The sequence below is a fragment of the Mustela erminea genome, chromosome 2 (genome assembly GCF_009829155.1).
Source record: "Mustela erminea isolate mMusErm1 chromosome 2, mMusErm1.Pri, whole genome shotgun sequence".
Classification (NCBI taxonomy): Eukaryota; Metazoa; Chordata; class Mammalia; order Carnivora; family Mustelidae; genus Mustela; species Mustela erminea.
In genome coordinates, this window is record NC_045615.1 from 24,881,411 (window position 1) to 24,902,532 (window position 21,122).

Sequence of the window (21,122 nt, forward strand, 5' to 3'; positions counted from 1 at the left end):
GCATCTGCTTTGTATTCTGTTTAGGTTTGAGAACAACATCGTGATCTCCACCATGACCACTGCCTTTCAAGTTAGTAGTTGGTATCTTGGTTATTGTAAAAAGGCAACAATAGATGAGAATATAACCCTGTCAGTTCTGCTAAAATCTACAAAAACTGTATCTAGCTTATTAAATCACTTATTAACCAATACTAGGTAGCTTACCGAGCCTATGAAATTGACAACAGATTAGAAATTTGGAAACTAACTAGGAACTGTACCCAGAACATACTGTAGATCTGCTGTAGCTGAGATACTGCTGTTACCACTATTTGGCAGAGACGCTGCAGTGTGAACTGCCCACTCTACCAATCTCAGCCCTGGGTATTAGCACAAGAATCTATCCCACAATCTGATCTCTCTTTCCTCTCTTTCAGAATGACTCTGCAAGATTCTGCTTTCTTCTTTACTTCATTAATGTCCCTTTTGAAGTCTGTGTTCTATCATACAAGTGTCTGACAAAACCAAGTTTCTGTCCTTTATTATGGGAATCAGGGACCTAAAGGGAGAGAAGCATTTTGTAATGCCCAGGGACACTGTTTAGAGATGCTGGATGACTGGAAAGAATGATGAATACATTACAACATAGTATAACATATCCCTTTCAGATGTTGATAATATATAAAAACCTTCTTCAAATTCAACCAACCTTTAGAGCCAAAAAGAGTCCAGCAAGAAAATCAGATGCATGATCAATATATAAAAATAAATTTCATATCTCCATACCAACAATGACCAGTTAGAAATTTTAATAGAAAATATTTTAATTGCAACAAAACCGTATGATTTACAGAAATTGAGCTATTAAAGAATACAAAAAGTAATTATTTAAAATTGTACAACTCCATTAAAGGATATTTAAAAAATACTGAATAAATGAAGCAAAATATCCTGCAAATAGATGAGACATTTTGAAGATTAAATTCCTCAAAAATTAATCTATAGATGCACTATAATTAAAAAGAATCCCAGAAAGATTTTTGGAGGTAAATCAATAAAGTGATTTTAAAATGTATTTGGTTAATATCTAATAGCAGTTTTGAAAAATAAGCCAAAGCAATTGAAACAGTGTCACAGGATCAAATCTTTAAGCCAAGAGGTCAGGGTAGAAAGTCAAGAAACAGAACCGTGAATATATGGGAATTTGCTATAGAGAAATAAAATCAATAAAGAAATATTGGTTTAGTAAATGGTACAGAGAAAATTAGCTTACTACAAGGAGAAAAATACAATCAAATCCCTCTCTTATCTAAAAATAAACTCCAAATGTATTATAAAAGATGAAATATAAAATTGAAGAAGAAAATATAGGAGAATATCAGGAAAGGAAGAGATTTCTTTTAATAAGAGTTCCAGGTTGAGTCTTCCAGGTAATAGATCCTAAGAGATTTGCATTTGGGGGAGATTTTTGGAATGTGGTCTTAGGCTCAACACCTATGGAGAAACCAAGGGAGCAGGGTCCTGCTGAGTGAGAAGTTGAACTGTGGTGGTCTTAGCTTGATCCCAGGGGGAACTCCAGGCCTGGGACAGTTCTTGGGACTGAGTGGACCCAGACTCTGTTCCTTGCATGGACCAGTTACTATCCCCAGGAAGTAGGCATGACCTAGTAGTTAGGGGCAATGCCAGAGTTTCCCACCTTTTCCTCTTGGCAATTGTGAATACTGCTGCTATGAACATGGGTGTGTAAATATCTCTTCAAGATCCTGCTTTCAATTCTTTTGGCTAAGAGAAGTGGGATTGCTGGATCAGATGGTGATTATATTTTTAACTTTTTGAGGAAGTAGCTGTACCAATTTGCATTCCCACCAGCAGGGCACAGGGATTCCCCTTTCTCTCCACATCCTCACCAGCACTTATTTTTGGCTTGTGTGTGTGTGTGTGTGTGTGTGTGTCCTTTGTTTGTTTGTTTGTTTTAAAGATTTTATTTATTTGACAGAGAGAGAAATCATAAGTAGGCAGAGAGAGAGAGGGGAGGAAGCAGGCTCCCCGCGGAGCAGAGAGCCCGATGTGGGGCTTGATCCCAGGATCCTGGGATCATGACCTGAGCTGAAGGCAGAGGCTTTAACCCACTGAGCCACCCAGGCGCCCCCTTTGTTTTGTTTTTGATAGTAGGTAATCTAATGTGTGTGAGGGCCTATCTTATAGTTTTGATTTGTGCTTTTTAATACAGCTAGTTGTTTTTTTTTTAAGATTTTATTTATTTATTTGACAGAGAGAGAGAGACACAGCAAGAGAGGGAATACAAGCAGGGTGAGTGGGAGAGAGAGAAGCAGGCTCTTCACTGAGCGGGAAGCCCAATGTGGGACTTGAACCCAGGACCGTGGGATCATGACCTGAGCCAAAGGCAGATGCTTAACGACTGAGCCACCCAGGCGCCCCAATAAAACTAGTTTTTTAAACTTAAAATTTATTGTCTTATAATCATAAAAGCAACACACACTCACTATAGAAAATTGGAAAACAGAAAATTACAATGAAGAAAATATTTCTTAGTGTCCTGGTACTTCAAGGTAATCAGTGTTAATGCTTTGGTTTGTGTTTTTCAATCTTTCAAAAATTTTTTTAAAGATTTTATTTATTTATTCGTCAGAGAGAGAGGAACAAGAGCAAGGACAGGCAGACAGAGTGGCAGGCAGAGGCAGAGGGAGAAGCAGTCTCCCTGCCAAGCAAGGAGCCTGAAGCAGGACTTGATCCCAGGACCCTGGGATCATGACCTGAGCCGAAGGCAGCTACTTAACCAACTGAGCCACCCAGGCATCCCTGTGTTTTTTAGTCTTTTATCTGTCTATATTTACACATGGGTGATGCTAGCCTGTACTGCCCCTTTGGGCAATCTGGAAAGAGGCGTCCTGTTTTCTAGGTGAATGCAGCTCTGTTCTAGGGTGGGCAGCGTGATAAGCACAGGGCAGCCAGATATCAGATCTCATGCCTTGAGGACAGGCACCCTGTGCAGTGAACAACTTATAAAATCATATGTTGTAGTCCTGAATGTGCATATGGATTTTATTTCATATTTTTATGAAACTGAGATCATACTATGTGATAGACTATGTTGGGATAGAACATAATTTTAGTTTATTCCCATTTGATAAATGATTTCCAAAATTTTGATATTGTAAATCCTTGTTGGTATGGTAATACTTGTAAATAAATACTCACTTTTAGAATTATTTCCTTATGATACATTCCTAAAAATTGCCTTGAAAATTAAGTCTGAGTATTTATGATGTGCACTACACTGTGCTCAGAAAGTTACATAATCCTTATCACAAACGAATGATGTGAAGGTACTATAATTCCCTCTTTTTAGAGAGAAAACGGAGGCACAACAAGAAATGAAGTGACTTAGTTATTTGATCCCAGTGACATGGCTGGGAAGCAGTGGAGTTGGGATTTGAACACATTTCTGTCAGCAGCATCTGCTCCAGAGCCTAAGCCATTAACCTGCAACAAGGGATTCACTTTAAAGGAGAAGACAGATGGATTTGTGAAGAGTTTTACAACAAACAGGACTCATCAGTGGAATAGACCTTGACCACTAGATAATTTCCGCAGGAGATGAGACCATTGAAAAGCAATGGCTTATTATTATTATTATTATTATTATTAACGTATTTGTTAGAAAAATTTCTTGACAGAATGATTAATATTTTATCAAGACACACATTGTTCATTCCTAAGCTCTTTTTAAGAGACCAACTTCAGAAGATAATTTAAATTTAGATTGACTCTGACTAAAAATGATAACGTCTTTGTGTCCTAAAACTTTTAGTGTAGATTCCAAAGTATCTGGGTCAATGAAGAGGTTGTTTTGACAGCCTCGTCTCAGACTGCTCACTTCCCTATGCTGCCCCGACCTTCTGTTTTTGTTAAACAGAGATGATAGCCTTTGTTCACTTCCTCACAGAGATGTTAAGATACGACTATAGTCCCATGAGCTCTGTGAAAGAACACTGTTTACGAGTACTAATGAGATACTGCTCTTTTTTCATATAATGCATTGGTTTTGATATTTTAAAATATCAAATATTTTAAATATATGGGGGAATAGATAATGCAATTCAAAATGATTACATCTTTTAAAAAGATTTTATTTATTTATTTGATAGGAAGCGAGCGAGCGAGCGAGAGTACAAGCAGGGGGAGCGGCAGGCAGAGGGAGAGGGAGAAGCAGGCTCCCAGCTGGGCAGGAAGCCCGATGTGGGACTTGATCCCAGGACCTTGGGGTCATGATCTCAGCTGAAGGCAGATGCTTAACCGACTGAACCACCCAGGTACCCCCAAAATATGGTCACATTTTTAAGCAGGGATAAAGGAGGTAAGAAAAGAAGGGAGTCTTATGCAGCTCTTCCGCATTAAAGAAATCTAATATGAGTGCTTGGACATACTGTACGTAACAAGCTATAGAGGGTCAGAATAATTGAGACAAATTAATGAAAAATACAATCTAGAAAAGGTTAATATTATATTACTAATATATGCAGTCACAACCATCGTGCTTCTCCCTCCCTCCCTTCCTCCCTTGCTCGCTCCCTTGCACCCAGTGTGGAGCCCATGGAGGGGCTTGAACTCATGACGGTGAGATGGAGACCTGAACCAAGAGCTGGATGCTTAACTGACTGAGCCACCCAGGCACCCACAATGTGCTTATTTCTAACTTCTACTTAGTTAATCATTTTAACTTCTAAAATAGTAGGTTCAAATCAATGACTGTTTACTGGATCCATCATTCTAAAAATGCATTGCTTCAAACTAGAACTTTTTCTGTATTGCCAGTGGGAGTGTAAATTGCTATAACCACCTTGGAAAACTTTGGGAGTATCCACTAAATCTCATCATACACATAGCCTTTTATCCCCCTAGAGAATGTGACACTTGCTTATGGCAGAAAACGTGGAAATAGAGAAAAGAACAAAGAGAATAAAAATGGGTCATCCTAATATAGAGAGAACAAGTAACATTTTAAGGAGAATCCTGCTTTAATAACTGTTTTTAAAAAAATAACTGTTTTGGGCGCCTGGGTGGCTCAGTGGGTTAAGCCGCTGCCTTCGGCTCGGGTCATGATCTCAGGGTCCTGGGATCGAGTCCCGCATCAGGCTCTCCGCTCAGCGGGGAGCCTGCTTCCTCCTCTCTCTCTCTCTCTCTCTGCCTGCCTCTCTGCCTACTTGTGATTTCTCTCTGTCAAATAAATAAATAAAATCTTAAAAAATAAATAAATAAATAAATAAATGTTTTGTTATAGGCTTATTTTATATAATTGAACACATTTTCATTTAATATTCATCAATATTAAAAAAAATCTGCCTATAATATTAAAACATGACTTCACCATAATATCTAGTGCTTATCATAATTCTGTCTTGTTGGATACTTAGTAATTTCTTTTCACTGCATTTAAATGATACTGTGATAGACATTCTTATACATAAAGTTTTGGCAAATATTTGAATACTAGAATAAATTCCTAGAAGCAAAATTTATTGTTTGAAAACTATAAACATTTTAAATATTTAGATATACATTTCTAAAAATTACTGTAACTTCCTTCAGCATGATATGATACTGTCCAACATCCAACAATATTATTTTTATAATTTTTCTAATCTTGTCAAATTTATAAATGAAAAATAATTCTCATTCTAGCTGTAATTGGTATAGTTGGACTTTTTTTTTTTAATTTTTTTTTTTTTATTTAACAGACAGAGATCACAAGTAGGTGGAGAGGCAGGCAGAGAGAGAGGGGGAAGCAGGCTTCCTGCTCAGCAGAGAGCCTGATGTGGAGCTCAATCCCAGGACTCTGGGACCACGACCTGAGCCTAAGGCAGAGGCCTAACCCACTGAGCCACCCAGGCGCCCCGGTATAGTTGGACTTTTAAAATACACTGGCTATTTGTGTTTTCTTAAATTTTATTTTTTAGAATTCCCTGTTCTTTTGACTTTTTCTACTGTTACATCTCATTTGAAATAAGTTTTTATAAAGGAGTAGCAATAAAAATTTCTTGCTTATTACATATGCTATATTTTTTTCTGCTTTACTACAAACTTACCATATTTCAAACTCCTTTCCCAAACTAGTAAACTCTGATAGTTTGTCTCCTTGAGGAAGTAGAACTCAGGAGAACTTACTATCACATGAATTGTCTTAGACACGTTTGTTGAATTTCATTTCTTCTGTTTTTTTTTTTTTTTTCCCCTCCAATGACTATCATGTCCTATCTTTTTACACTGAAATACATTGAAATAGAATATCATATTAGTTTCAGGTGTATAATATAGTGAAATATATTTGAAATAATACACATTGTGAAATAATCACCATAACAGGTCTGGTTATTATCTATCACCATACAACGTTAATACAATATTATTGATTGTATTTCCCCTGCTGTACAATACTTTCCTATGACTTATTTATTTTATAACTGGATGTTTGTACTTCTTGTTCTCTTTCATCTATTTTGTCCCCTACCTCCATGCCCTGCTCCTCTGGCAACCATCAGTTTGTTCTCTGTATCTATGAATCTGATTTTTTTTTTTTTTTTTTAGATTTTCTTTCTTTTAGAGAGAATACAAGTGGGAAGGGGTGGAGAGGGAAGGGGAAACAGTCTGGAGCAGACTCTGCACTGATCATGGAGCTTAACACTGGGCTTGATTCCACCACTGTGAGATTATGACCTGAGGTGAAACCAAGAGCTGGAGGCTTAACCAACCGAGCCACCCAGGTGCCCTTTTTAAAAAAAAATTCCACACATAAATGAAATAATATAGTGTTTGCATTTCTCTAACTTATTTCACATAGTATAATACTCTCGAGTTTCATCCATGTTGTTGCAAAAAGCAAGATTTTATTCTTTTTTATGGCTGAGTAATAGTCCATTGTTTTAATATTTTTATTTCATGTCCTTTCTTTCCTGTTTTCTTTTCCTTTTCCTTTCCTTTTAGTAAGACTGATTTCCTCTAAAACAATGACTCTGTTTCATCCCCAGAGGGCATAGTGGATACGTATGAAATTCCTATTTGTAGAGAGGAAATTAACATTCTTAGCTGCTTACCATTTATCAGGTACTGGGCTAGACGTTTCACTGCATTAATTCACTGCTATCCTTAAAACAACTCTAACGAAGGAGGTATTTTCTTTATCTATAAACTGAGGGAACTGAGAATTGTTCAAATTATGTGTCCTTTCCTGTTTTCCCTTTGGCCTTCTTGATTTTTACCCCCAACCTGCTTTTTTAGAAGTCTTCTCCTTTGCTCCGGCATTCCATACTTCCAGCTGCCCAGGCCAAAAACCTCAGAGTCTTCCTTTCTTCATACTTCACATTCAATCTGTGAGGAGTCCCTCTAAGTTTATCTCCTCCATCCCTATCTTCCAGGTCAAAGTCCCATCCTCTTGCTCTTGGATTATTTCAATAGCCTTCTAATTGGTCTCTGCTACCCACTACTGTCTATACTCAGCGTAGCAGTCAAAGTGGTGCTGTGCGTCAGAAGACATCACTTTTCTACCCTAAAGCCTCTAATGGCTCCCAACTCACTCAGAGTAAAAGCTTCACCAGAATTGTACCCCTCCCCCCTTCCTCTTCCCTGTCTTTACCTTCTCCATTCTGCCACTCTGGTCTCTTGGCTGTTCTTGGTGCACTCAGGCATATTCCTGCCTCAGGGTTTTTGTACTTGCTGTGCTTTCTGTTTTGAAAGTTGCCTGTTGGGATATCTTGCTCCTTAACCTCCTCCAGGCCTTTGCTTAATGTCACCTCCTCCAGAGGTGTTCCTTGATCATCTTATTTAAAAGAGCACCTGTCCTACTACTTTTGTCTCCTCCCTAATTTTTCTCCCCTAGCATTTCTAATCATTTGTCAGTCCACAAGTTTATCATCTGTCTCTCCCATCTGGAAGGTAAGCTCCATTAGGCCTAGAATTTTTATGTGTTGGTTCTCGCCTGTGACCCCAAAACCTAGAAGAATGTCTAGGTAGCATGCCAAAAGCACTAAATAGTGGTTGCATAAGTTGCAATCCACGTTGCAATCATGAGAGCAGGACAAGGGTACCTGCTATGCAGAACTTCCTCTTCTCTACTTTCTGCTTCTCTTTCTACTTAAGAGACACCTGTCTGCTCTTGTTACAGGTGGTGAAAACTGAGAGGAATCGCGGCACGTTTAACCCTTGTTCCTGCTGCCCTCCAGGAACCACAGCAGAGTGGTAGACAGCCTTAGAAAGAAGTGTGAAATTCCCATCATCCCATTACGATGGCTGCAAGAGAGAACTTGAAACCAGATATACCTGATTTTAGTTATCTCTGGATGCAATTCATTGAGAATGAGGGGAGGAAGATGCTTCCTCCAAAGGAGAGTTGGTAAGGTGCCAGCAGGATGCTGCTGAGGTGGAAACTATCTCCACATCCGCCTTTGTAAGCCCTGGTGTGGCCCAACCTGCTCAGGTTTGGGCTTACCTCAAGTTTCAACCACGCCAACCACAGGGCTCTGAAAATGCCAAGAAGTCCTCTGCCCAAGAATTTGATTCCTTCTCCTGGCTTTAAAGTCCAGAAAGCAAAGCATTGACTATGCTGCCCAAGCACGCAGGGAGGTGTGAGAGATGAAGGAATGGGGAAGGCGGCCCTTCCCAGTTTGGCAGTGGGCACAGACCCAAGTGTCTAATGAAGGGCATCTGGCAAAGGAGGGGCCGGGCTGTCCGGGGTGGAGGTCTGGGCTCTGGGAAGGCTGTTGCGACTCAGGCAATGCCAAAGACTAACCATTCTAACCCAACCCAGTGGTAGGGGTGGGGGTGCGGTAAAGGAGGGGGATGGGGAATGGGTTCTGAACCTTCTGTCCCATTTTCCGGGGAGTCCTCTGAGTTGGGGATGGTTCCTTTTTGCTGTAGAACTGTCCAAATTAAGAAGCCCTCATGGTGACGGGGGGGTGGGGTGGGGGTGTTTGACAGTGAACGTGTGTCACGCACACATATACTCAAAACTGCAACAATATTGACTCATCTTAAAAAAAAAAAAAGCAACACCCCTTCACAACCCACCTCGCCACCTTGCCCCGCTCCCCCAAACCCTGATACATTAGGTCTGCCCAGGGCAAATCTCCCCCTGCCCACTTCAGTAGAATATGCCTGTAGAGTAACAGGGGAATGGTCCCATCATTTGATTCAGGTCTCTTGGGACAGTATTAGCATTTTATAAAATTCAAACCTCAGGGACAAAAAGAGAGGCTGGAGTGGGGAGAAACTGGAGTGGGGAGAGGGTGCCGCCGGTCGCCGTGAGACCTCTGGGAAGAGAGACATCGAAAACGTCCGTGACGCCTGGAGTCGCGACTTCCTCCACTCCACAGGACCCGAGTTCTTAAGTGTCGATTTATGTTCTCGTTTGGTTGGGGAGTGTGAGCGCGGCTGTGCGCGAAGGGGTGCAGTTGCGGCCAAAGACGAGCCCCCAAAGGCGGGGTGTCCTTCACGCCGCCGGGTTAAGTTTCGGTGGAAAGTTTCCCTCCGAAGCTCCTCCCCCTTCACCCTGGAAACCAGTGCCAGGCGGCCGCGCGGCGGAGCCAGAGCCCCCGCGCACCTGGCGGCCGCGCGTCCCCGGGGCAGGGGCGGGGGCGGGGCTGGCGGCGGCCGGGCCGGGGCCGGGCTGCGCGCTCCCCTGGGCCGCCGCGCAGGTTGGGCCCCGCCCCTCCCCGGCTCGCCCCGCCCGCCCTCCCGAGGGCAGAGTCGGGAGGGGGGAGTGGTGCCGAGTCCCTGAGCCGCGCGGCTCTGCCACCCGCTGACGCACGGTCGAAAAGTTGCGCTCCAACCTTCTCCCTCCTCCTACTTTCTTCCTGGGGCCTGGCTGTTTGTGGAGTTGGAGCCGGGCGGGGAGGAGCCGGCTCCCCACACCGCCCGGTGCCCGGCGCGGGTGACGGCTCGGGGGCCCGCGTCCCCAGAACGGCGGCACAAACTTTCCCGGCTGTTTGGGGATACTTGTCCGGAGAGTCCAGCACTTGGGGGGAGGAGGAGCCGGGTCCGCGGACAGGTACGTGGCATCCTGCTTTGCGCTTGAGGGATTCTTTTATTTTAGGGGCTTAAGGGAGGGGGAGAGCAGACGGGTCCTTTCCTTGCATTCCTCCCGACTAGGCTGGAGGGGCAGGTATTGGGATGGGGGTTGCGCTGGGAAAATCACCAACAAGATCGCTGCGTGGGGTCGCAGCACGGCGGCTGCCAGAGCTGCGGGACCGGGCGTTACTCGGTGACTGACCCCGGGGGAGAGAGAGCCGGCTTGTTTTGACGGAGAAAGATGTCAGCGGGACTCTTCACCTCGTTCCTGGGGCCCTGAGGCCAGAGAGCCGGGGTCCTACGGGAGGGACGCCAGAAGCGGAGAGATCTAGGGCTCAGTTTTCCTCTCCAAGCCACCTCGCCCTTACGCAGGAGACGGAGGTGAGGCCACTCTGAGGTTTGCAGAAATCTCCTGGTGTAAGGGCGGACTCGTTGGGTGGCTGTTGCTCAATTTCATAAGGTCTGTAATGAAACCGCGTTCAAGTCCTGGTGGTTGTTATTGACGGTGTGCCTGCGTGTCTGTCCGTCTTTCCCCCGCCCTGACTCCAACAAAGCTTCCTTGTTAACCCTGTTTCTGCTGGGGAATGGAACTAGCTGCGGTCCTAGTTCAAGCCCGGCCAGGGAGAGGTGTTGGTAGCAGGTGTAGTCTTGTTTGCTTGGAACTTTGGGAATCACGTGAGATTTGTTTCATCCACCTGGATCCCATCGAGTCTTAATTGATCCATCTTCCACCATTCAGCGAGGGCTGCAGCCTCCGCCGTCCAGTGACGGGAAATATCCCGGTTGGAGGAAGGAACCCCAAACAGGAGAGAACCCCGAGGAGTAGTAGTAAGCCTACGGATTGGGCCCAATCGCAGGCTTCTCTGGAAGGGCTCTGCTATCAAATTCATCTTATTAGGAAGTCATCTGCTCTCTGTTAATAGCCACAGCAGCCCTGATGAAATTATGTAGGTCACTGAAAAATAATTCCTGCTTAATCACCTTTATCCTGTTGATTAATGACAGAAAAGATTTCCTCTCCTTAATGTACCATGCCTGCTTGGTGGGGTCACCTGCCTGACCTCAAGTTCACTTGTAACTTGTACACCTGGCACTAGACAGGCTGTTGTCCCTGCCCAAACCTATCATACCCCATCTGAAGTCTACATTTGGAGAACATTAGTGTTTCACTTCCGGACAGACATTATGCAGGAGATCCAGTCCATAAATTTTAATGCTGCATACTTGTTGGCTTTAGATAACTTTTCAGATAATTAAAAGCTGGTTTCTTTTAGCTGCAGTTAATCCCTTTGTATGGAGCTTATAAGAATTGTGCCTGTGCTTATCTTGAAATGCATTAAGTTTGGGGTCCCATTTTTCGCTTGTCCTATCGCTTTCGGAACAGGATTAAATTGTGTGGGTTGGGTGAAAAGGGCAAAAGAAACCCAGCTTCAGTGAACAGAGACAGGTTTAGAGTGGTCTCATAGTTTAGGCCCAGTTGCCCAGCTGGCTTGCCTCTACACAGAGACGCTATAGGTCATATTGCTTGTAAAAGACTAGAAATCAAAGGACTGTTGGGAATAATGCATCACTGGGCAGTTTTGCATCATAACATCCCAAGTTTGGCTCTGCACACTTTCTCTACACAGTTCGCAGGAAGCCAATAGGTAATGCCTGCAAATCAAAAAGCAGATGTGCAAACAAATTATGTAGAAATAGAGAGGCACAAGTGAGAAGAAGCAAGAGTTGCCTGAGGAGTGACTTTTGAAATTTTGTTCTCGGATTACCTAAACTAAAATTTTGATAAGGAAGCTTCCTCTTCCTGCCAATATAAAACAAAATTGCTTTCTCAGATCTACGTTTAGGTGCTTGATCTTTATTCTGTGTACACATGTTTCATAGGGCAATCCATGGGCCCTTTTAAGAACTGGGCACTCAGATTCTGGCCTTGGAACCCAATTTCTATCTATTTCACTCTCTCTCAGCGACTTCCTACTCAGCCTCGGTAGAGGAATGGTGCTCAAGAGTGGCCAATAACGTCAGGGATTTCATTTATAGGGATCTGATCTCTTAATAAAGACAAATACTGAAAGTAACCTTTCTGTAGAGCTTCATGATCAGCAAAGTGCTTATATAGGTACTGCATTTGTGCTTTGTGATTTAACTGTTTTGTAGTGAGTGCTGTTATATTTAGACTGCATAGGAAAACGGATGAGATTCAGAGAAATTAAGGAACTTTTAGGTACATATGTCTGTCAACCTTTTAAAAGGAAAAGGCTTAAAAAAAGGAAATGGTAAGTAATTCAGCCAGCAAAATTGACTTTATGTAGAGGAACTGAAGTTCAGGACAGGCAAATGATAGCGAACCAAAGGCAATTTGGGAGAACAAAGGAAGGTGTCCTTTTATAGAAGGATGAGGAAGTTGGGAGGGATTTGTTTTGAACAAAAGTTCTTTGGAGGAAAAATGAGAGTTCTAAGTGGTGGTGACTTCTCACTGGCTGCTGGTGAGGGCAGGTTGCTGTTGCTGGACCGAGAGGAAATCTTCCTTCTGGATTGTGCAGGCTGTGACCACGAGTGGTATGGGTGTTAGAGCCCTCCTTTCATGGCTTCCCAACTCCAGTTTTGTGTTAGGTTTTTTTTAACGCATTTTCACATTTCCCCCTTTTGGTCAAGATCTTTCTTAAGAGCATCACTGATCAAGAGCTGGGTCATCTGTTCCTTATTAGAAACATTTCTGTACCTTGAAACATTTCTACCTTTCCTGGGTGTCATGTCCCATGTCAAACGAAGTGGATTGGGACAGATTGGGAACTGTTGAGGCCACACTTGAGTCACAAGGGAAAGCTGTCAGGCATTTCCCATCTAAAGCCTGTATCTTACCAAGGTTGTAAGCATTGAAGATGATCTTGATGCATTGAGTCAGTCAGCATTGCCTTACTGGGTACGTTGTTTCTACAAAGGCTTATAGGCACCAAGTACAAAGCTTAAAGATTATTATATAAAATGAGAGGAGCAGAGTAATGACCCCAGTTGTATAATAGTCATAAACCAAGACCCTAAAGCCGAAGATAATTAGCCAAAGAGATCAAAGGACCATGGACCGTGATATGGAATTTGTTGTAGCCAATATGCTTGTTCTTTAATTGTATGTATTTGGGTTTCTGTTTCTCCAGAGGAATTTATTCATGTATGTCAGATGCTTGCTTTCATATTTTTTCACTGGTTTGAGTGCCTGCAGCCTAGATAATGCCCTTCCAACAGAGGCAAATCCAAAGTCCTATATACTTCCTGGGAGTAAGGCAGTGGTGAAGATTTAATGGGGAAGACCAATGAGAGGCTCAGATTAATTGTGGTTGTGCACAGAGACAGTTAGAAATTCTAGCAAGCATTGGCCTGCAGTCTGCCAGCTGCTTAAACATTCATAGGCCCATCGAGAGGCCTGTTTTCCGCAAAGGTAAAATCAGATGGTGCCTATAAGATTTGTGCTAGGGTTTGGTTACTAGTAGTGCTGTTAATTGGGGTTTAATCAGGACTATATGTGCAGATCCAGCAGAATCTGAACAATCAGAAATGACTGTTGGCTTGAAAGGGTCAGTGGTGTTTGAGGAATAGTTAGGGAGAAATCCTCTTGTTCTGTGGACTTTGTTCTCAAAGGCCATATAGAGAGGGGTTGTTCTGCTAAGGCAAGCAGACCTAAGGTAGGAGGGAGAATGGGCAACCGTATGGGTGCCATTAGTTGTATTGAGAGTTACTTCAGGGGAGAGACAGGGACAGGAAAACCTGAATCAAACCACAGAAACCGGAGAGGTGCTGCGAGAGTTAGTGGTTGCAGTGGAGAGGAAGGAGAAGATTGTGAGGAAGACTCCAGGGTCAGGACTGTATGCGCAGATCCAACAGAATCTGAACAATTAGAAACGTTTCCCCCTTTTGTGAGGAACTGGGAAATGTGAAGGAGGGCATTGTCTCTCCAGGAGAGAGAAGGAGGTAACAGTGGCAGAAAAAGCAGAAAGAATATTTTCCTGATCCCATCATCTCCCCGAAAGCTGTCTGCTTCAGCTCTTGTCTGCTTCAGTTCCTGGAAATCTTCAATTTGAGGTCACCCAGTTGGTGTACAGGTCCATCCAGGTTTGGGGGCTTTCTTTATATGAGACACACAGATCCAAGAGTCCACTCTTTGGATTTTGGCTGCACAAGGATTGGTCAGTAACACTTGATCAGGGCCTCTCCAGCATGTTTGAAAAGAATCTTTTTGGAGAGGTCTTTTCCAGTAAACAAAATTCCCAGTTTGCAGGGTGTGGTGTTTGAGGTCTTCATCTCCTGGGAGTGCACTGTGAAAAGATTGCTCTACCAGAGCGTGATTATTTTCAAGGCATGTAATTAGACATTTGTAATACTGAAGTGTATCTCCATTTATTAAGTGCAGGTAAAAAGAGGTGGAAGCTAGATTTACAGGGCCTCTGGAAATTTCTCAAAGGGTGAGAGTTTATGAGTTCCGAAGGGGCTGGATCTGAGATTTAGAAGAATCAACCAGCAAGGTATTTGGAGAGTTGCCACAAATTTTGCCAGTTGAGGGTGGTTTTTTTGTTTTTGTTTTTGTTTTTTAAGGATTTTATTTCTTTATTAGAAAAGAAAAAAGTGAGAGAAGATCACAAGCAAGCAAGGGGGTGGGATAGAGGGAAAAGAAAACTCCCTGGTGAGCAGAGAGCCTGACATGGAGCTTGATCCCAGGATCCTGGATCATGATCTGAGCCGAAGACAAACGCATAACCGACTGAGCCACCCAGGCAGGTGCCTGCCAGTTGAGTTTTGATGTCTCTTGTTGGTTCATTTGACTTATCCTGAAGACCGAGGATGATAAGCACAGTGAAAATGCTATAAAACTGGCTAAACAGCACAGATTTGCCATAATATTTGGCCAGTAGAATGAGCTCCCTTTTTGCTGCGGAGATTAAGAGGGGTTTGCTATATGTGGATGATCTTTTCCAGTAGGATTTTAGCTTCTGAAGAGGCAGTAGCTTGTCTTCCTGGAAAGGCTTTGACCCAGTGGAAAAGGATACAGATGATTACCAAAACTTATGTATATTCATGAGATGGGAGAAGCTGAATAGAGTCCATTTTCCAAACTTGAATGATTCTTCAGGCAATTTAAAGTGCCCAGGAGCTGTGCGGACAGGTTTCCCAGGATTTTCTTTTGGGCGGGTGGGACAAGTTAACTTAAATACTTTCTGAAGCCTTGTTAATATTTCCCTACCAGTACTGATTCATAAACATTATCGTTTTATTTATAGGCCAGTGGTTTAATGCATGTACAGTGGTGAAAAGTGGGAGTTTTAGACTTTCTGGTAGGACCGGCTTCTTTTGTGGTCCAAACAAGAGGTTTCTCTTGGTATGCTTCGGACAACCATCTGATTGCCAGTATTATCTTTCCTTTCTGGTACTGATTGTTGCGTGTCTCTAGTCAATATCTCCACATTATATTCTGGAGGTGAGTTCCTTTGGACCACAACAGAGGTGTGCCTTTTGGACCCTTGGAGGTCACCATACTTTGCAGAAATGATAGCAAGGTGCTATCCTTTAGCTTTCTGAGAGTCAAGCTTAGAATGCCCTGGGCTTGTAGTCATAACCAAAGCAGCAGGTAAGTGCATGGTATCCAATAATTTCTTGGGGAAAAACAGTCTGTTTTTAATTTTGTCTCTGCCGGAATCAAGGAGGCCACATTGTTGCCATGACATTTCAAAGTGGTGGGCCAATCCAAAGGTCTGTCTATGGTTGTATAAAGGCTAAGGTTACTCTGGTGAATTATTAATTACTGTGCTCTAAGGGGTGCTTGAGAGGGGCATTTCATAGGAGATGAGACAGCTTACCAAAAGAGGTTATGATGAGAGCTAAGAGTTCAACTGCATGTGGCACAAAGATGGTCAGAGGGGATCCCAGGACCATTTCCTTGGTGGCCTTTATAAGAAGGGTAGTAGCAGGCATAGGGTTTACCACAGGCTACAGGGTCTAGTTGTTGGCTTTAATATCCTATGGGCCGGTGGTCATCCCCACGTTTCAGGTGAGTGCTCCAAGGGTTTTCCCTTCTTTTTCATATACAGAAAGGAAGAAGGGGAGTTGATAATTGGGGTGTCCAAGGGCTGGGTTTTAAAAATTATTATTATTATTTTGACTTTAAGTTTTAAAAAGTCATGTTATCTGGATCTTTCAGATGATAGGGCCAGATTTAGTAGTTTTTTTTTTTTTTTTTTAAAGATTTTATTTATTTGACAGAGAGAGAGAAATCACAAGTAGGCAGAGAGGCAGGCAGAGAGAGGGGAGAAAGCAGGCTCCCTGCAGAGCAGAGAGCCCGACGCGGGGCTCGATCCCACGACCCCGGGATCATGACCTGAGCCGAAGGCAGAGGCTTTAACCCACTGAACCACCCAGGTGCCCTGGTTTAGTAGTTTTTAACAAGGTGTGTAAGGGTTGGGCCATGGGGTCAAGTTTGGGATCCAGTTGCTGCAGTAGCTGTCTGGCTGCTGATGTTTGATTTGGGGCTTTGGGAAGTTCAGGGTGCCAAAAAGCCATTAGCTCTAGATGCAGTCTTTGTTCTCAGGTTAGATCTTCCGAATATCATACTTGCATTTCTAAAAATTGTAATTTTTTTCTTAGAGAATTGGTGTCTCTTCCTGGCAAGGGGTTTTAGCAAAGGGATGCCATCTTCTTGCGAGGATGCTTGGGAAGGGGAGCAGAGAAGTAAGTCATTCACATACTGTATTAAAGTGGAGACTCTAGGGAACTTGATATCATCTAGGTCAGGCCTTAAAGCTTGTAAGAAATAAGGGCTTTCAGTGAAACCCTGGGGCATTGCGATCCAGGTGTTTTGCTCTCCTTCCCAAGTAAGGTGGGGGGAAGGGGTTGACCTGTTTTATCTATTGGTATTAGAAAAAGCACTCCATATATTAGTCAGAAAAAAAAATTTGCCCTCAGTAGGGGTGGGGGCTAATAAAGCATGGGGAGTGGGGGCAACAGGTGACGGCATGGCTCAAACGTCAAGGACAAGCTTTCATTGTGGCCATTTACTTCCTTCCCACGTGAAATAGGAGTGTTGCAGGGACGGTATAAGGGATAATGAGACCCTGGGCCTTATATAGAGTCTTCTATTACTGAGTTAATGCCTTGAAGGTTCTCTTTATTTATGTGGTTTTGATTAATTCAGAGGAGGGGTTTTGGGGGATCTGGTTGGATCTTAATAGGAGATACATTGTGGATTCTGTCAATAGTAGTAGAGGATTTTGCCCGTAAGGGGGTTGGTAGATGATCTAATAGGGACAGATAGTGTCATGGTATTAGCCCCAATGCTGCCAGGGATGGAGCAAATAAAAGATGTTAAAGGGTCATTTGAGTCACTTAGTTGGCTATTTTGGTCGCTGTTTCCAAATTCTAGAAATGTTTCCCCTTTTCAGGAGAAAGAAATTCCAGCACATTTTTCTAAGAAACCTTGGCTCAAAAAATGAGTCGTGGTGGGGGAACTAAGGAGAAAAGGGTGGCTCTTAAAGAGAAAAAGGTCCCTTAAAGGGTCTAAGCAAAGGGTTAGGGGTAGAGATAGGAACCTGTTGAGGCTTACTAGAGAGCCCCACTGTTTGAACTCCTTTAGTACTTGGAGGCAGGGGCTGTTTAATGGGATGAGCACTGAGAGTGTAGCTCTGGTGTTGGGAAGGACAGAGAAAGATTGGTTCTGAATCTGGAGAGTGGTTTCTCCAAGTTGATGAAGGATTGGTAAAAGCCCTTAGAGTTCCTAGAGTCCTGTCATTTGGGATTAGGAGGACCCTGGAAAGTGTGGTTAGAGGGCTGAAGGCACCTGGAACATTTAAGTTTCTAGCAGTCTTTTCTGTAGTGTCCCGGCTTTTTGCAATAATGGTAGAGATCAGGAAGCTTTTGGTTTTGTTTAGAGGCCTCCATTTGTTGGGGTTGAAAAATAAGAGTTTCAGTGGTTTTTCTTTTTAGTTGAATCATCTTGGGCATGGGAGCTAGATCACTAAATTTCCTAAATCGGGAGTTGATACAGATTTCCATTTCATCCTTGTCCTTTTAGTAGAAGAGAAACATCCCAGTTCAGCCTATTAATGAACAGAGTTAAAGCCTACCTGAGTGGATTTAACATCCAAAGATAGATCAGAATTTTCTTTAAAAACAATTTGGAGTCGGCTGTAATCTTGTGTGGGCTCATTGGACTTCTGGATATAAGCCTGGATCTTATTCCAATTGACTTAGGAAAGTCCTAGTAACTGCCAAATGAAGTAGTTTGGTTATTCCCTGACAATTAGGCAGTGGGGGGTTTCTCTGTCCCCAGGTTGTAATTCTAAAGACTTTTAGGGATCATTCCACTTGGCAGATTCATCCAGTTTTGGGTTTGGCCTTCACTGACAAGCATATCACTGAGCTAATGAAGTCAGAGGAGCCAGGTTGTTAAGTCTGACCATATGAAATTCCTCAACAAATCCGTGGGGATCCTTGGTTACTTTGGGAAAAATCTTTGACCATGGCTTATAGTTCAGCTTTAGTCCAGGGAACATTAGAAATTAAGGGCTTCACATTTGGAGCCCCAGAGGGTCTGATTTTAAATCAGGCATTAATAGGTTTGTGGGAGGAGGGAGTAGGGAGAGGATTGGAGAAATAGGGAAGTGATGAAGGGATTGGAATTAGGAAAGTGGAGGGTATAGAGGAGATAAGGACAGTCCCGAAGGGAAAGGGGAAGCCAGCACTGGAGACGAAGAGGACAGGGGAGGGGAAAAAGGCCTCAGAAGCATTCTTGTCTTCTTTCCATTGTTTGTGTTCACCTCTGTTAATTTAGAAATGGTATTTGTAAACAGGCGATTTTAGAATCTTGGATATGTTTGGAAGCCTCCAGTTACCAATGAAAATAGGAATTCCATTCAGTGTATTTAATTTTAGAGCTGCAGTCTTCTAATTTGGTTGTGAAAAAAGCAGGTAAGGGGAGGTTGAAAGTTCCTCATAATGGCTCTTGGAGATCTAAATTATCTTTGGATAAGTTGGTCCATTTAGTTAAGAATGCTCATGAGGAAGGACTGTAGTTTTTGAACATAAAACCAATCAGGGTCACAGAAGGAGGAGTTCTTAAGAGAATTTAGAGGATTCGGAGTCCATACTTCAAAACCAGAGGTTCAGGGACCCCTACCCCCCTGGGTGGTTCAGTTGGTTAAGTGGCCCACTTTTGGTTTTGGCTCAGGTCGTGATCTCATGGGTCATGGGATGGAGACCTGTATCAGGCTCTGCCCTCAGTGGGGAGTCTGTTTGAAAGATTCTCTCCCTCTTCTCCTCCCCCTACTCTCTCTCTCTCTTTCCCCCTCTTTCTCAAATAAATCAATCTTAAAAACAAAATAAAGCCAGAGGTTCAGAAAACAAATGAGTACTCACCAAAAAGATGCCTTTAAGAAAACAGATCCTGGTGGTACCTGAATGGGTCAGTAGGTTAAGTGTCTGCCTTCAGCTCAGGTTGTGATCTCGGCGTACTGGGATCGAGTCCCGCATTGGGTTCCCAGCTTAGCAGGGTATCTGCTTCTCCTTCTGCCTCCTGCTCCCCCTGCTTGTGTGCTTGCTCGCACTCTCTCTTAATCTCTGTCAAATAAATAAAATCTTAAGGAAAAAAAAAAAAAGAAAACAGATCCTGAATAAAATCAGATCAACCCAATGAAGGGAGATTGAATCCAAGAGGAGACTTACTGAATTGAAAGGAAGAAGACAACTCTTGGAAGTGGAGAGTACAAGGGACTCACGTGTGTTCCACACATAGTTCTGGGGGGTCTCCTTCAGTTCCCACTTCTGACACCATGAGATGTCAACCTTTTTTTTTTTTTTTTTTTAATATTATTTATTTATTTATTTGACAGAGAGAGCGATCACAAGTAGGCAGAGAGGCAGTCAGAGAGAGAGGAGGAAAGAGGCTCCCTGCTGAGCAGAGAGCCCAATGTGGGCCTCGATCCCAGGACCCTGGGACCATGACCTGAGCTGAAGGCAGAGTCTTTAACCCACTGAGCCACCCAGGCACCCAGATGTCAACCTTTTAAGAGAAAAAATGTAAACTATTCAGCCAGCAAAATTGAGCTTATATGCAAATAGCAGAAAAATTGCAATTTGGGACAAGCAAACTATGGTGAACCATAGGCAGGTCCAGAGAACAAAGGAGGAGAATGTCCTTTTTTTTTTTTTTTTTAAGGCTGTGGTGGGGTAGAGGGAGAGAGAGGGTGGGAGAATCTTAAGCAGGTTCCATGCTTAGCGCAGAGCCCAACTCGGGGCTTGATCTCAGAACCCTGGGATCATGACGTGAACCAAAATCAAGAGGTGGGCACTTAACCAACTGAGCCTCTTTTTCTAAAGAGGAAAGGAGGAAGTTGGGAGGGGTTTTGTTTTGAACAAAAGTTCACTAGAGGAGAATGAGAGTTTAAAGTGGTGGTGGCTTCTCATTGGCTGTATTGCTGGGCTGAGAGCAAACCTTCCTCCTTCTGGACTACCCAAGCTGTGACCACAAGTATGGTCACACGTGGTACATGTATCAGAGCCCTCCTCTCATGGCTTCCCGAATCCAATTTTGATTTAGGCTTTCTTAACACATTTTCACATTTTCCTGCTCTTTGTCCTGTATGGTAGACTCAGACCCAAATCCAGGATTTCTAATCCAGAGGCCAAGCTTTTATTTTTTTGCCTACTACATTTCGTGAATTGTTTGGATGTGAAATGGCATCTTATTTATTAACCAAAACATGACCTCCCTGGGGACAGGACAGTATGTAAATATGTACATACATATATGTATATGTAATTTTTAAATTGTTTGCATCTCAACAGTGTGGCTTTACCTGGGGACATGGGATGGGTGAATAAATGCCGCAATAGATTGAGAAAAGAACTTTTGATGTTGTCTAAGATTAAAAAAAAAATTAGGAAACACTAACATAAGTGTGTGATTTGCCAATGTGGAAGTAATTACCAGAAGAAACCTCTTCAAAAGTTGAAGGAGCTGCTTTTGGGGAATGGAATTCAGGGATGGAGAGGAGCCATGCAGAAGTCTGCTGTTTTTGGCCATGTAC

The 21,122-nt window shown here is 43.0% G+C and overlaps 1 protein-coding gene across 5 annotated transcripts in view; it reads left to right on the forward strand.

Moving 5' to 3' along the window:
* Positions 1-9,683: 9,683 nt before the first annotated feature.
* Positions 9,684-21,122, forward strand: part of FAM160A1 (family with sequence similarity 160 member A1) — a 225,879-nt gene continuing 214,440 nt past the window's right edge. For all 5 annotated transcript variants that reach the window (XM_032332513.1, XM_032332510.1, XM_032332509.1 and 2 more), the window contains exon 1: positions 9,684-10,039. The gene's annotated coding sequence lies outside the window, so the exon portion shown is untranslated. The remainder of the gene's footprint in view (positions 10,040-21,122) is intronic.